Below are 15687 nucleotides of genomic sequence, written 5' to 3'. Positions count from 1 at the left end.
CCCTCCAAATCTGCCACGTGTTCAGAATGTGCTGACCCTGCGCCCACCCTGCCGGGCCTGGCCCTCAGCAGAGTCTGCTCCTGGAACATCTCCCTTCTGTGGTGGCCAGATTTTCTCAGCCCTGCCAGGGACAGCCAGTAGGTTTCTTGTAACTTGGTTTCTCAGCCCATGTCCCTTTTTAACATCATAAATTTTTTTAAAAGGCAGGGGGTGGAATAAGGGGGGGCAGGGATGAGCAACTATAAACAAAACATAAAAGTTGTTTAATGGACGGCATAATGAGGCCGCCAGGAAACAGCCTGGTATTGATTTTCCCTGACATTTCACCTATTAAATTATGAGCTTCTTAAGGAAGAGCTCAGATTTTTTTTTTCTTCAGTCAATTAAGATTCTTTAATGAAGAACAAAACTGCTTTTGTCCAAGCACTACACGGGCCCAAGTTCCATGACAGGCAAATGGTGGCGCTTGGGATGGGGCAGGGGGTGCTGGAGGTAAAGATGCCTCCTGATTTCGGGGACTTGGTGGCGGAGTCCAGGCTGGGACCCAACCCCATAAGCCTCTACTCAAGAGTCTGATGCACTGCCTGGTTGTCTCTGAAGTTCAGGCTGGGGCCCAGGAATGGTGGGGGATCCCCTCAGGTGGGGCTCTATGAGAATGTGGAACTATCTAGAGCAATCCAACTGCTTTTGGGAAAGTCTAAGCTGGTCGGCCTAAGGGTCTCGAACTATAATTCATAAATTCCAATACTAACCCTATCAAGGGGGCAGAGGATCCCCATTTAACAGAGGAGAAACCTAGGTTCTAAGAGGTCAAGTCACTAGCCTGAGGCCAAATATTGTGTTTAAGAGGCCACATCAGGATTCTCACCTTGTTCTGAATATTTCCAAAGCCCACCCCTCTTCGCCATATGCGCTGCCCACCTCGGCACAATCCTAGGGAACAGGGCACAGCAGGGCAGTGTGGCGCTCTGGGGCAGTGCCCAGTGGAGGAGGCAGCCACAGCCTCCCTGTGCTAATAATTCTCCCCATTGGTAGGACCTTAACCCACCCCCACTTCCCTCCCTCTTTCATTCCCCTTATAAATCTGTTCTCAGCTCCTTCATTCACAAAGAGGTATCAACAGTTATGAACTGCATAAAGTTGAGCCCCTCCCAGGAATATTTATATCTTGAAAAGAATGAAAGTCTAAAACTTAAGGCACACAGCCATGGTAAGGCAGTTCAAGCTTGGGGTACACTGCAATTGGATAACTTCAGGGCTTTTTTGGCTGCTCAGAAAACCCACATGGGTTCCCTCTGTAGGTCAGTCTGCAAGTATCAGCCAAGGACAGTTATGGATCCCAGAAGAGATGGCTTACCTTGGGCCTCCTGAGCCATTGTGGGCCATGTGCCTCTCCGCATGACTTTGACACATGGACTGCCCACGGGGGCTGGGAGTCCACACAGTTCAAGCCCTCTGAGGGAGCTGCTTATCCCCCCCTCCCATAAATAGCCTCAAGGGTAGGTACAGCGGGTGGGCTAGGGCCATTCAAACATTTTACCCACCCAAATACTGAAAGACGGTGCGTTCCTACAATCCAGAGACCAAAGCTTTGCCACTTCTCCCTTAAAAGGATCTCACCTGGAGCAATAACCTCCAGAAAGGTAAGAGTTGCCACGTTTGGAGTGCTGGCCACCTGCCAGCCCCAGGCCCCAGCCCTCTACTCGCTTCATAACATTGATAAGTTGTTGTTGTTTGCTCTTGACTTATAAAGGAGGAAACTGAGGCACAGAGCATTAAAGAACTGGCCTGAGGTCACACAGAGCTGGGATTCATCCCAGTTCTGCGTTGGCTGTAACCCCCAGACCTCTCCAGAAGCAGCAAGAAGGCAGGCTTGCACTGCGCGGGGAGGCTGCACGGGCTTAGCGGAGTCTGCCCCACGTGTCCCTAAAGACAAGGCTTCAGTCGGAAGGAAGTGGACGCCCCACTGAGGGCACCTGCTCTTTTCAGCGGCCCAGTTCTATTTCCTCTTGTGCAGACAACACCCTAGTCTTCCTTCGGGGAACTCCTCAACTTTTAATCCACGTGGAGTAAGCCGAACAGTCGTCGTTGGCTCTGGTGTGGGCAATGACCCAGGCCTGGCCTATCAGGAGAGTTCACCTTCCCAGGCCACGGTGATTGGTTCAGGGAAGGGCATGTGACTCAATTGGGGCCAATGAGAGTCAGGCCTGAAACTTTTGCTGGAAATACGAGAAGGTGGCAGACTTTTCCCACTGGGTTTGCTAAGCTGTGGGAAAGAGAGCCTGGAGCTGCTGGTGGCCACCTTCCTACCATTTAGGAATGAAGCAAAACAGAAGAAAGCAGAGCCAAGAGACAGGGAAAGACAAATTCCTGCTGGTGTAACTAGAGCCCCAAATAGGCTGCAGCCCTGAGATCAGGTTCATAGACCTAAACCAATGAAATCCTCAGACTTACCTGCCCCTGACCTAATGTTCCCAGATATAATATAGGAAATTTGAATTTCAGACAAATAAATTTTTAGTATAAGACTATCCCAGATATTATATGAGACATATACTTATATTAAAAAAAATTATTTGTTAATTATCTGAAATTCAGATTTAACGGGGCATCCTATATTTGTATGTGCTGAATCTCACAAATCCTCCCTGACCCCACAGGTAATAGTCCACTGTGGAGGCTCCACACAGTCCATCTCCTGCCAAATCCACTCCAAGTGCCAGGGCATATCTGTGACCTCTGTCCCCCCTGCCCCTATGCCAAGCCAGTCTTTGCTGAGCAAAATATCCCCCTTTACAGATGAGAAAACTGAGGGTCAGAGAGGTTAACTACATTTCACAATTACAAGTAAGCCGCAGAGTCCAAATACAGAGTAAATGGCAGAATTCCATCACTGATGCTGAGCCCAATGATCTTCTAGAGCAATCGTTCATCAATTACATCATGGCTGCCTGGGATCTTGGTCAAGAACTTGACCACTTTCTCCCTAACCATTTTATTCATCATCCACAGACACCTTAGCCCCAAGAGGAGGCTCCCAATATCTGCTACAGGCCAGTGGCATGATGGGATGAGCACTGTACCATGGTTTGACCACTAGATTGAATCAGACTTTGCTTTTTAACACTAGGGTGACACCGGGGCAATCACTTCCTGGGTAGGCAGCTCTTATTAATCTGCAGGGGCCCTCTGTCTATTAGGGCATCGTCACCCCATTCTACAGCTCATCAGGGACCATCTCAGTGCCCTGCCTGTCCCTAGATGACAGAGATGGGCACAGACCATGGAACCCCACCCTCTAGCCCACAGTGATTGGGCCAAGAATTGGGCCTACACAGGGCAAATCAGAGTCCTTTCATGAGATTTGGTATATGGATGCTGGAAGAGATCCATTTAGGGTATCTCCTTAGATCCCAAGCTGTCAGCACCGTGCATGCCTCAGGCTTCCAGAAGGTATCTTTTCCACCACAATGAGAAAGCCTGCCTGAGAATGAAGCCACACAGAGGAAAGCAGGGTCAAGAGGTGGAAGGGAGATAGATATAGAGCCCCTGGATCGAGCCATGCCTGAAGCCAACGACCCCTGGAATTCCTGATTACAGGTAAGCAGGGCAATGGCTATGTGGGCTTCTGAGATCTAGGCCTTGGGCAATCCAAGCCAAAGGCAAGGAATTTCAGGACCTGGCTGCTTTCAGGGAAATGTTCTTTAGTTATTATTTTTTATAAAACTATATCTTCTTTATTTTGCATACTTTACTTTCAGAACAAAATAAACCAAAAAACCCACAATACACATCCAGATCCCTGTCAAATATGGGAAGGGAGAGGGCTTGAGGCCCTTGTATCCTGCCTCAGACAAAGACAGGAGGAAAAACCCCACTAGACATCAGCAGAGGGAACCAGCTGAACCAGGGCCACTCAGGGCCTACAGGGGAGCCATGGGGACACCATGCAGAGGGTCCAAGTGCTGCAGGTAGAAACTAATCCACTTCGTCCATCCTCCCCCCCCTCAAGGGGGCGGATCCTGTCAGGATCAGCACCTCCGGGTTCCTCTGCTGTCACTTCATCTTCATCTGTGCCCAGCCTAGCTTGATCATGCGGCAAATACGGTTGGAGTGAGTCTGGACATCCTCCGGTGAGAAGCCAGAGGAGAGCAAGGCCCTTTCGAATATGAGAAGGAGGCACCAACAGGTCCTTGACAGCCTTGTTCCCGTCCGCCTCCTCCTTCTGCCGAGGCCTCTCCACCATGGGGCAGTCAGGATTGATCTCCAGGTGCTTTGTAGCCATCATGTAGCCCACTGTCGAGTTGTCCCAAAGTGTTTGGCCTTCCGTGATGTGCTTCCATGGTGGCCATCCAGACGTAGGTGCTAGTCACAATGTGGCATGAAGACGCTAGCCTGTGGGACGCCGTCACCTTCCCAACCTTCTTACCCAAGAGGAGAAATGTTCTTTGAAATAGAACTACACAATCGTAATTTTCAAGATACCAACATATTTGATTTTTACTTCTCCAACTATGAATTTCATCCAAAGATGGGGGGTTTGTTGATTGTTTCAGTTCAGCTGTGCTATAGAGAGCAGGGAGATTTTTTTTTTTAAGATTTTATTTATTGGGGCGCCTGGGTGGCTCAGATGGTTAAGCGTCTGCCTTCGGCTCAGGTCATGATCCCGGGGTCCTGGGATCGAGTCCCGCATCGGGCTCCCTGCTCAAGTGGGGAGCCTGCTTCTCCCTCTCCCTCTGCCATTCTCTCCACTTGTGCTCTCTGGCTCTATCTCTCTGTCAAATAAATAAATAAAATCTTAAAGAAAAAAAAAGATTTTATTTATTTATTTGACAGAGAGAGAGAAAACACAAGCAGGGAGAGCAGGCGCAGAGGGAGAGGGAGAAGCAGACTCCCTGCTGAGCAGGGAACCTGACTTGGGGCTCGATCCCAGGACCCTGGGATCATGACCTGAGCCAAAGGCAGACGCCTAACCGACTGAGTCACCCAGGCGCCCTGAGAGCAGGGAGATATTTTGAGAGTCAAATATTGAGGTAGAATCCCTGAATCCATGGGGTCTGGAGATGAAGAAGAGAGCTAGCCCAGGAAGAAAGGGATGCAATCCCCTGGGGCCTGTGAGCCAGGGGGAGCAGAATACAGGAAAGAGATCCACGTGGCAGAAGCTCTGTCCTTTACTCATGACGCCCAGATAACCAATGCACCCTAAGCTCCCTTCAAAACCTTCTGTCAGGGAAGTGTGGATCTCAGTTATTTTCACAGTTTTAATTCAAATAGAGCAACCCTAGCCCCCTTCTTCCCCAGGTAGCAAATCTGATCTTCAGCTATAATAAAAGGGTCAGCTTGGGGAAAAGCGGTCTCGAGCCTCAGCTTTGGTCATGGGATTGTTTTTCTCAGATAAAGAGAACTTTTCTCTGGAGTCCTTTGGGCCACTGTTTCTTGGGATGTGTCCTGGGGGCAACTTGCAGCACAGCCCCCCAGGGAGACTTTAATTTTGAGGCCGATTCCTGGGCCCTACCTCAAACCCACTGAATCAGAATCTTTCAGGATAGGACCGAGGAATCTGCATTCTAATCAGTGTTCCCACCCTCCCCAGGTGATTCTTTGAATATTTTGAGACCTCCTAACAAAAGCCAGGATCAGCCACCTCCCTGCCCCGGTCTACACCCTGGCTGAGCTGAACGTGGAGGTTGGAAGTAAAACCTGGCATGACCACATGAGAAGGTAATGCCTGGGAACCACGAGGCTGTCCTTCCATCAGGCTGGGAATCGACCAAGTTCACTCCATAGCACAGTTTCAAGATCCCAATAGAGAGTGAGCTTGATTGGAAAGATCCAGGAATCTGGAACCCACTCCTATTGGGCAGGGTCTGAGTTTAGTCCCAGCTCTGACACCAGCTGACAGTGTGATCCCGGGCAAGTCACTTCCCTCTGGTGGATCTCAGTGTCCAGTTTGTCAGATGAGGAGGTTGGACTACACCAGGCATCGTCGAAGTCTTTTTTAAGCAGCAAAACTTTTTCTTTAGTAAAGCCTGACGTGAGCCCTGATTTGTAAAGAGGACTGAGTCTGGGGCCTGAATCAGACTTCCTGTCCCTTTCTCTCTGTACATCATCTAATTGCAAGCATTCCGGGCTGATTTGATAATTCCTGGTCTCCTTCTGTCTCGTTGCTCTGCCGTCCCAAGCCAGCAGCCCTCGTCCTCATGGTCAAAACTGGTCCACCACCAGCAAGCCAGCCTTCTACCCAGGGAAGGGAAGGACTGCCTCTTATTTTTAAAGCCATGGCCCATGGTTGTACACGTCCTTTCTACTTACGGCCCCCTTCCTCCTTCTTGGCAGGACCTCCTTTTATTAGGGAGATATCTATCCCTCCCTCCTACATCTCAAAGAAACACTCCCAATCTCCAGTTCCAAGGATGCATCCTCACTGGTCCAAGCCAACCACTGTAGTCCTCCATTCCCCTGTCGGATGGGGTCACACGTGGGCCTGTGTCTCTGGCCAAAAAGATTGAGGAAAAACCCACTGGGGACTCCCAGGGATGATTTCTCCAAAGATATACAAAACAGTGACAAACACCCCCTTACTCACTGGCCAGTGTCATGTCTGCCCAGGGTGCCTGGAATCGCTATAGTCACTTTGACCCCACGAGGAGACTCACCTGGAGGGTGCACAACAGAAGGGTCTCACTCACTCCACTGCAAGCACTATGGACCTCAGGGCATTTGCACACCGTTCCCTCCACGAGGAGCGTTTCTCCCAGATCTCACCGAGGTCATTCTTCTACTTCATTCAGGTCTCCGCTCAAATGCCAGCTCCTAAGAAGGACTTCCCTGACTTCTCTCCCCTCTATGACTCTATTCTCGTTTGTTTGGTTTTTAATAGCTCTTAATTGATATCGTGTTATTTATATTATATAAATATATTTATATATATATTTATATATATACACACACAATGTATATATATAATATACACACTGTGTTGGATGTGTAATACATATACACTATATATATAGTTATATATGTGTATGTATATTATATAGATACATTATATATATATGCACCCTATATAATATGTACATTGTGTGTATGTGTGTGTGTGTGTGTGTGTGTGTGTGTTTATCATCAGTCTTTCACACAGGAACATAAGCTCCAAGAAGGCAAGGACTTTGTTTTTCCCCCAGGGCTCGGGAGGGTGCCTGGCGTATAGACGGCGCCCAGTAATATCTCATGGATGGGGGAAGGGAGGAAGGAAAGAAGGTGACCAGTGTTCTTGATGATGTTGTGGAGCCTCTAAATTAACCAGTCCTTCAGTACTTCTTGTTGCTGGTAATAATAACTATTTCTCTTTTTTTTAATTTTATTTTTAAGTAATCTCTATACCCAACATGGGGCTCGAACTCACAACCCGAAGATCGAGTCACACGCTCTACCAATGGAGCCAGCCAAGTGCCCCAGTATTTCTTATTAAACCAGTCGATTGGGGGGTTTCCAACACAGGCAGCTGGAAGCTCCCTATTTCATGGATCTGTCTGGCTTCCTCTGTCTTGGATGCCCTTCCCGAATGAGTCTCCCTGTTGGCCTCCTCCCTTCCCAGGCTTGGCCACCATTCTGTGTCCTTTCCAGACTGCTGCAGTGAAGAGATTCAAAGCAGGGGGGTTGCAAGCAGCAACATCAGGTCATATCCCAGTTCAGCCACTCACCACACTAGCTCATGACCCTTTGCCAGTTACTTGGTTCTCTGAGCTTCGGTCCCCTCAGCTGCAAGATGGAATGGCAGTAATAACAGTCCCTCCCTCGTGCACTTACTGTAAGCATTCAGTGAGGTCATGGGGACCCTTGAGAGTCACGTGGATTTGGGACAAAGACCCCTCCTGACCACTTTCCAGCAGCGTGGCGTGGGTTTCCCTCTGTGCCTCACACTTCACATCTGTCGAATGGGGACAATAGCGGGGCTGATGTAAATGAATTAAATGGGGCAATGTGTATCAACCGCTTGGCACAGTACGGCACATGACAAGTGCTAAGTAAAATGTTATCAGGTATGCATCGGTGCGTCCATAAGCATTCCCTTTGGAGGATTAAGAGACCACAAAACCCAGCGCCTGCCCTCCAGAGGCCACAGAGGATGAGGCTGAAGAGGTAGGCAGGGCCAGCTCTTGTGGGGTGTGCCCAGAATGGTCCCCAGGAGACCTGGAGGGGGGTGCATTTCTGACTCTCCCCAGGAGAGCTTGCCTCCTGCACTCCAGGGAAGGAGTTTGCACGGGGAGAGCATCTTACCCAGGTGGGGGGCCCAGGAGCCCCACTTAGCACTGACCTTATGAAATTTCAGTCCCAGGTCAGTCCCCTCCACCACCCACAGGAAGTAGCCATTGGCTCATCCCTCCCCCGGCTGGTTTTAAACTGAAGGCATTAGGTTCGCTAATCGCCTGTAATCACCTTGTTTGAATTAGCATGGCAAGTGCTTCCGACTAACGGGTCTGTTATTCCAAATAACCCTCGGTGGTTTTAATTACGTCCCCTGGAATGCGCGGCCTCCCAGCCCTCAGCTTTATTAGGGAAAGGTCCTGTAAACCCAGGATGGGGCGTGATTCCTGACCTCCCCTGCACAGACCCATAATAAAGAGAAGCAGGGGAAGGCATTTTACCCGTCCAGATGCATAGTGCTCCCTTAGCTCTCTTTTTCAACCCAACACAGGATGGAGGAGACCCCAACGCCTGTCCCCTGCCCCACTCTTGGATTCCATCTGCTTCTAGCGACCCACAGAGCTGTGGCCCAGAGACGAGCAGAAAGCCCTCAGCGCATTCATTTCGATTTGGTTCTGGAACATGCCATCCCCTTCTTCTCATCCATAATGGATTTTCTTGCTTTGTTTGGTTTATGCCAAGTCTGGACAGTCGCTACTAACATCACCACCACTTACAGTGGAGGAAGAAGCACAGAGAAGTCGTGACTAGCTCAAGGGCACGCGGTAGAGCGGCCTTTCTCAAACTTGGGTGGGCACCCCAACACCTGGGGATCTTGTTAAAATGCAGCTCTTGTTTCTGTGGGTCTGGGGTGGCAGCCAACCAACCAGGTCCCCGGTCTGAGGAGCACACTTTGAGAAACACGTTGCTGCAAGTTGGCTGAAGAGAAGGAAGCCGACTCAGTGGCCCCTCTCCAGGCCAGGCACTGTGCTAGGCTCGTTACAGTCCCCACTGCTGTTTCATGCCCTGGTCCACGCCACATGTCCCCCTGGGACAGAGGACCGTGCATTCCCATTCCCTCTCCTGAGGGAGCTGAAGATCCGAGAGCTTCGGGATGGTTTTCCAGACTTCCTCAAGTCTCGGGGCTCAGTTGGGATGCTAGAAATACAGCGGTGAGCAGAGCAGACTTCCCGTCCAGGAAAGTCGGGCAGAGTGTGGGGGCCAGAACTGAGGGTTATGTCTGAGCCCTGGGCCTCTGGCCTCACAGGCCTTATTCCGTTGCATCCTCCCAGCCACCAAGTGACGTGAGTATTAGGGTCCTCATAATTGAAGAGACTGACGGTCAGAGAGGGTGAGCCACTTGCTCAGGATCACACAGCTGCTCGTCCAAGGGCAGAGACCGAGTTTGTAGCCAGGGCTCTGGACCCACAGCCTCTCCCGTCAACGTAGCCATCAGAACCAGGCCGGGGAGGGAAGGATTCCAAAGTCTTCAGGGTGGAGCCAGCCACAAAGGGATGGTTTTATTTAATGGCATGGGAGTGGGGGACATTTTCCCTGTCCCCACCCTGACACCACAGTGAACCTTGAACTGCTAAATTGAGTGAGATGGGGCAGGGCAAAAGGTGAAGGGAACTTGCTCGCAGCCCACGGGGCTGGGGAAATGAGCTAATTAGGACCTTTCAGCGGTGGGCGGCCCCAGCTGGTTCTGGGTGGACATAGTCCCCCTTGCCCTGAGTTCAGAGGGTCAGCCCTGCCTGAGGAGCAGGACGGTCCTGTCCCTGCCCATCTTCTCCCTGGGGGCCCTCAGGTGCTGCAGCCAAGGGAGGAAGCTGGACCCATGCACCTCTGTGGACAGAGACCCATTTTCACCCTTTGCTTTGCAGCTACGTGGTCACTTTGGGGCTGGTGATTTCCCTCCAACTCCCTGGTTTTATTTTGACCTTGCCCATGAATCCACTGACCTAGACAGGAAACTCCAAGATGGCCAGGACACAGGAATGAGTTTGCTGGATTTACCACTGGCTCCCCAGCACCCAGTTTGGGGCCCAGCACCACACTGGGTGCTCGACAAAATTTTTTTTTTTAATGAATTAAGAAAGAAACAAGCTGTGTAAATCACAAGGGTGTGTGCTAACATTTTCTGGGCAGTGTGGGCGTGACTCAGTCTGGTTTTGCTTTGACAGGATTCATTCAATCAGCACTTACTGGTCACTGTCTCTGTCCTGGGCCCTGGGAAGTCAAAACTTCAGTGAGTCCCTGGGGAGCCACGGTCCAAAGAATAAAACATCACCAGTGATCTTTTCAGTTCTCTAAGTCTGTAATCATCAAGAAAGGCTTCTCAGAGGAGTTGGCATTGAAGCACATCCCTCGGAGGAGGACTAGGACTGATCAGCTGGAGATGTGGGTTGGGGCATCAAATGCCAAGTCTTCGGCAGGATCCAAGGCACAGGGATCTTGCAGGTTTCGATCAGGAGACAACATCCCTGCATGGCTCAAGCCACAAAATGAACATCAAGTCCCCACCCAGTGGCATCTGTGGAGGGTCCCGGGTCCTTTCCTCTCAGGGAAACAAGGGAAGTACTAATTTATCGCAGAAAAGGGAGCCAAGGGAGATGGAGGCTAATGTTTCTTAAGTACCTAGGTGGGCCCTGGTCAGTAGTGGGAGCGAAAAGAGACCAGGCCCGGGCTCTTTGGAAGCTTCTAGTGGGGAAAAGTGTTGTCAACCATTCACACGACACATGGTAGGTACAGGGGTGGCGGCTACAAAGGGGAATCCAGAGCGTATCACAGAGGGAGCTGACCCAGGGGGAGGTGTAGCTGATGAAACAGCTATAGAATAGCTGGAATCCCTGATGTTTGAGCTTCTAGATTTATTCTGGGCCAAGCGCCCAGCACAGCGCCTGGCCCGGCGAAGTTCAACAAATGGTAGCAAGTGCCATGTTCCTGAGACCTCATTTCATCAAGACCATAACCATGCAAGGAAGGCACCATAACGATCCCCATTCTACAGATGAGGAAACTGAGGATCAGAGGGTCCACTGCAGGGTCCACTGCAGGTGTGGGATGGAGCTGGGAGGTGAACCCAGGCAGGTGCACCCAGCTCTTTTCCATAACACATTGCCTCCTGTTTCCACAAACCGAATCTGGGAAGAGGGGCATGGGAAAACTATGGTCCCTCAGTCTCATTCATGGAGAACTGAACAGATTTAGCAACAAATCCACAAAGTCTTCAAACCAGGCAATACATAAGCCAAGCATAGGTGGCTGCCCGACAGAAGGAAGCATCACAGAACTTAGCATTGGGAGGGGCCTTACAAAGAAAGTGGCTTAATAATTATTCTTTTCATCTCTTGGAAATATTTCTTTTTATTTTTCTAAGGGAATGGCCATTAAAGGGACATTAAAACATAGTAGGTTAATGTAAAAAAAAATAGGGTTGATAGTTATTTTAATGATCACTGCTGTTATTTGCAAACTGTGCTAAAGAGCTGGGGTTACAGTCATGGAAAAGTCTCAGTCCTCAAGGAAGTCAGACCCCCTAACTAAGGGGACAAGACAGAAATGTCTGGATGTCTGGAAAGTTAAATAATACGAGCAAGAAGAAACAGTTTGATCATAAAAAAAAAAGTCACCCCATTAATTATAAAGGGAGTGTCTCAGGCTGAACCCTGAGGCTAGAATTATCACCAACAAGCAGTGGGTAGAGAAAGGATTCCCATGGAAGGAAGGACATCGCTAGGTTTTGAAGGATGAGGAAATTCGGATTAGGGGGCTGGGCGTGAGGGACCATCCTATTGGTTTCTGTCATCCTTGAAACAAACCCCTTTGGTGTATATAACAAGAACATCAGTTCTCCTAAGAATAGGTGGTTTTTTTATTAAGGAACAAAATCCCACTTGGGGGTCCGTGGACAGGAGAACAGAGAAGGGCAGGAAGAGAATGCCCTTTGCCTTCCTTATCCATCCAGAAACGGACATGTCCGGAGGAAGTGGCCTCCACCAGCAGGGAGGATGAGTCGCCCCTTGGCTGACCATGGAAAGATTTTTTTTTCCTAATGTTGTCCAGAAGGCCTGGTCTCACAGAGGAGAAATGCCGGAGCTGGCCCAAAAAAGTAAAAAGTGGGAGTTTTCCACTTAGAACCAACTTGAAAAACCTACAACTTGGAGAGCAGCGTGGCCCCTCCTGGGACTACTTGATCATGACCTATCACATAATACTTACTCAGTTCATGGCTCTGGCTGTGGCCGGAGCCCTCTGGCCTCCGTAAGCCCCCGGTGTCTAGGTCACCAGGCCTGGGGGCTTGCTTTCCCTCCTCCCAGGCCTCAAGGTCTCACCTCAGCTCCCTGCCTCAGGTGAGAAGCTCACCAGGTTGAAAGACGCCCCACCCCGCCTGCCCGGCTCCCCAGCACCCCCCGACAGCCACGGCGGCCTGGGACCGTGGGCTGGGGAGCAGAGAGCTGGCTGCTGGCCCTGCCTGTCCCATCCCTCCAGCAAGCAGCCCCAACAAGGCAGCGAGCAAGGGACAGAACAGCGTTTGAGTCAAACCCTCGTGTATCAGTTTTGATTTCAACTGGAATCGCCTCCCTGGGCTGGATTTCAAAAGACAGCGTTACTAATGAGAAACACACAAGTTCTTGAAATGAAGTTAACTTCTTAAAAAAAAAAAAAAAAAGCCTTTTCTTTGGCTCTGTTGATATATATTAGAACCACATTGTCTAAGACAAAAAAAAAAAAAAAAAAGCCGTTCTGCTTCTGAACAGAAATACAGGAGTCTTGTACTTTAGAAGACACCGAGAGGCTGGTGTCCCAGCCCATCCTCTCTCTGGACTTGGAGGATTGTTTGGGGTTTTGTTTTTATTTTTTTAGGGTGCTAGGGATTTACAACTTCAATTTAACACAGAAAAGAAGGAGGGATGATACAGAGTGTCTGAAGTGGGCGAAAGTGAACACAAATGGGCAGTTCGGATTTTTTTAAGCACTACTTAGCTATTTTCGAGAGAAGTGTAGGGTCAAGGACAGACATGAGTTCATGGCCTATCCTGTCCCTTTCCATTTCCTGGGCCCATGTGACCTGGGCAAGCCACCGCACCATGCATATTCTGAATATTCCGGGGGCTGCCCCCTTTCAGAACCTGTGAGCAGGCTCCTGACTATCCACTTCCTGCTCCATCCACATTGGCCCTTCGCCAGAAAATCAGTGTGGGCTCCTGGAAGGCCCTCCAGCCAGGGTCAGGAGCCCCCCTCCAGTCTTCACTCGGGCAGGGCCCCTCCTGCTTTGGGCCCCTCCGTTCACCCACCTAGGCCCAAAAGGAGTTGGCTGAGATGACCCCTGGGGTCTCTTCCAGAGACGATGGTTCACCAGTCGGAGAGGGGCAAAGACGCCATCTGGCCTGTAAAGACCTTCAGATGCCCAACAGGGGGACTTCCAGAGGCCGGGCATCCCCATGGGACCAGCTCACAGTCTTGAGCATCTTTTACAACTTTCTCAAGCAGCTGGGCCCTTACAAATGTTGATGGGGTCAGGAAAGGGGTGGCGTGGTCCCCACCCTCGCAGGGCTCACAGGGGTGAAAGATGCATCTGTGTGCAGCGCTTCACTCCCAAGGAAAACCATTTTTCAAGGGAATGAAGTGTGCTGCATGTGATCCTAAAACACACTGCAGGGGCCCCTTTTCCCACTGGAGGGATGAAGGCCAGTCATGATGAAATCGGGCTTCGAGGAGGGAATGGGGGTCCCAGCATGATGCGGGGCCTATTCTTGGTTCCATGTGGCTTTGATCTATTCCTTTGGTGTCCCCTGGGCCTTCTGAAGTTTCCCCAGCATCTAGAAGAAAGTGGGCAGAGGGGGCATACATTGCAAAGGACTCCTTACGCTGGGATCCGAAATCCGGTCTCGGCCCCACCCCTCGCTCGGCTGGCTAGTGTCAGGTCCTCACCTTTCCAAACTTCAGTTTCCCAGCTGTGAAATGGGAAGGCCTACCCGTCGGTCATGTTCAAGGACAAGCTCTGGCTATGAAAGCTGGTTTTTTCTCATGGGAGAGGCCCTTATTCAGACGCTTGGCAGACATGGTACATTCTGTGCCAGTCTAGAAATTATCTAGGGGCAAAATTAGGAGTTGAGTTAGGAGTTGCCCCCAGAAACCCATCTTAGGCTTCCTGTCTTGGCAGGTTCTTCCATTTCTCAGGTTGGGCCCGGCCTCTGTCATCTCTGGGTCAGGCTGGAAGCTTCCAGCAGCACCTTCACCTCCCCGTGCCCACACATAATCCAGAGACAGGCAGTAGGGCGGACTGGAGTCTGCAAAGCCAGAGGAAGACCATGGGCAGGACGAGCCACATGCATCCAGATGTTCTGCTCCCGGCACCTCACAGCTGCCCCGTCTCAGGTGTCTGTCCAGAGTCAGGGGTCTTCGGAGGTCAGTAGCCCCAAGAGGGTCAGTCAGCTGGGCCTGCAATAGCCTGCCCCTCAGCAGCTGTCCCAAGCCTGGCTCCTTCACATCTGGGGGACTTGTTTTTAGCCACAGCCAGACCCTGACCCAACCAGCCTCAAAACCTTTCAGTCACCTTGAACGAGAAATGTTTTTTTCATTAACGTCCTCCTCCTCTGCTCCCCTCCTTAGCCCCCCAAAGAGGCCCCCAAGCTTGAGCTTCCTCTCCCTGTCTCTGCAACTTCATAATATCCCCAGGCAGCTGGAAGAGAGGAGGCGGTGATCTCAGCTGACAGCCATGCGCTACAGCCCCCACCGCCCACCCCGACCCCTCAGCGAACAAGCCGTCTGCCTTCCCTTCACCCACGGTGGAGACAGCTTTGTGCTTCTCCCCTGTGAGGTCTCCCGGGAGCTCCAACCCCAGAGACCAGCTCCGAGACAGGAAAGGCAAGCGCTGTTCCATCTGCCAGGCGGGTTCTCAGATGCTATCCTATTGAATCATCCTTGTCCCCATTTGACAGATGAGGAAACTAAGGTGTCCCGTTCTGACTCTTCTCCCAGAGTGCAGAGCTTTCTTGGTGGAGGTGCGGCTGGTCCTAGGTTCTCTGGGCACCACCTAGAGGAACCACCTGTAGGTGGGTGGTGGTTCTCTGGCTGTCTCTTGATGCCTGCCAAGCCCTCCCCGTGATGCATGTTCTCCTCACCGGCTGGTCGGCGTCTGTGCTGACCCAGCACTTCCCCGGCCTCTGCTCACCACCTCTGTCTTCCTCTCTCCTTCTTCAGAAATGCTGACATTAGTCAACAACAGACACTCTACTTTGGTGGAAACTGACAGGCATGTGACCTACGGAGTCAGAAGGGGAGCACATTTTACTTAAAAAAAAAAAGGTGGGGAAAGAGAGGAAGGAAGTGGGGGGAGGGAGGGAGGAATAAAGAGAGGAAGAAAGAGGGGCTCCTGGGTGGCTCAGTCAGTTAAGCATCTGCCTCGGCTCAGGTCATGATCCTGGAGTTCTGGGATTGAGCCCCACATCGGGCTCCCTGCTCAGCAGGGAGTCTGCTTCTCCCTCTCCCTCTACCCCT

The sequence above is a fragment of the Phoca vitulina genome, unplaced genomic scaffold, assembly GCF_004348235.1.
Source record: "Phoca vitulina isolate PV1807 unplaced genomic scaffold, GSC_HSeal_1.0 scaffold16, whole genome shotgun sequence".
In the NCBI taxonomy this organism is placed as follows: Eukaryota; Metazoa; Chordata; class Mammalia; order Carnivora; family Phocidae; genus Phoca; species Phoca vitulina.
The sequence above is the reverse complement of the archived record's forward strand: the minus strand, read 5'-3'. Positions refer to the sequence as shown.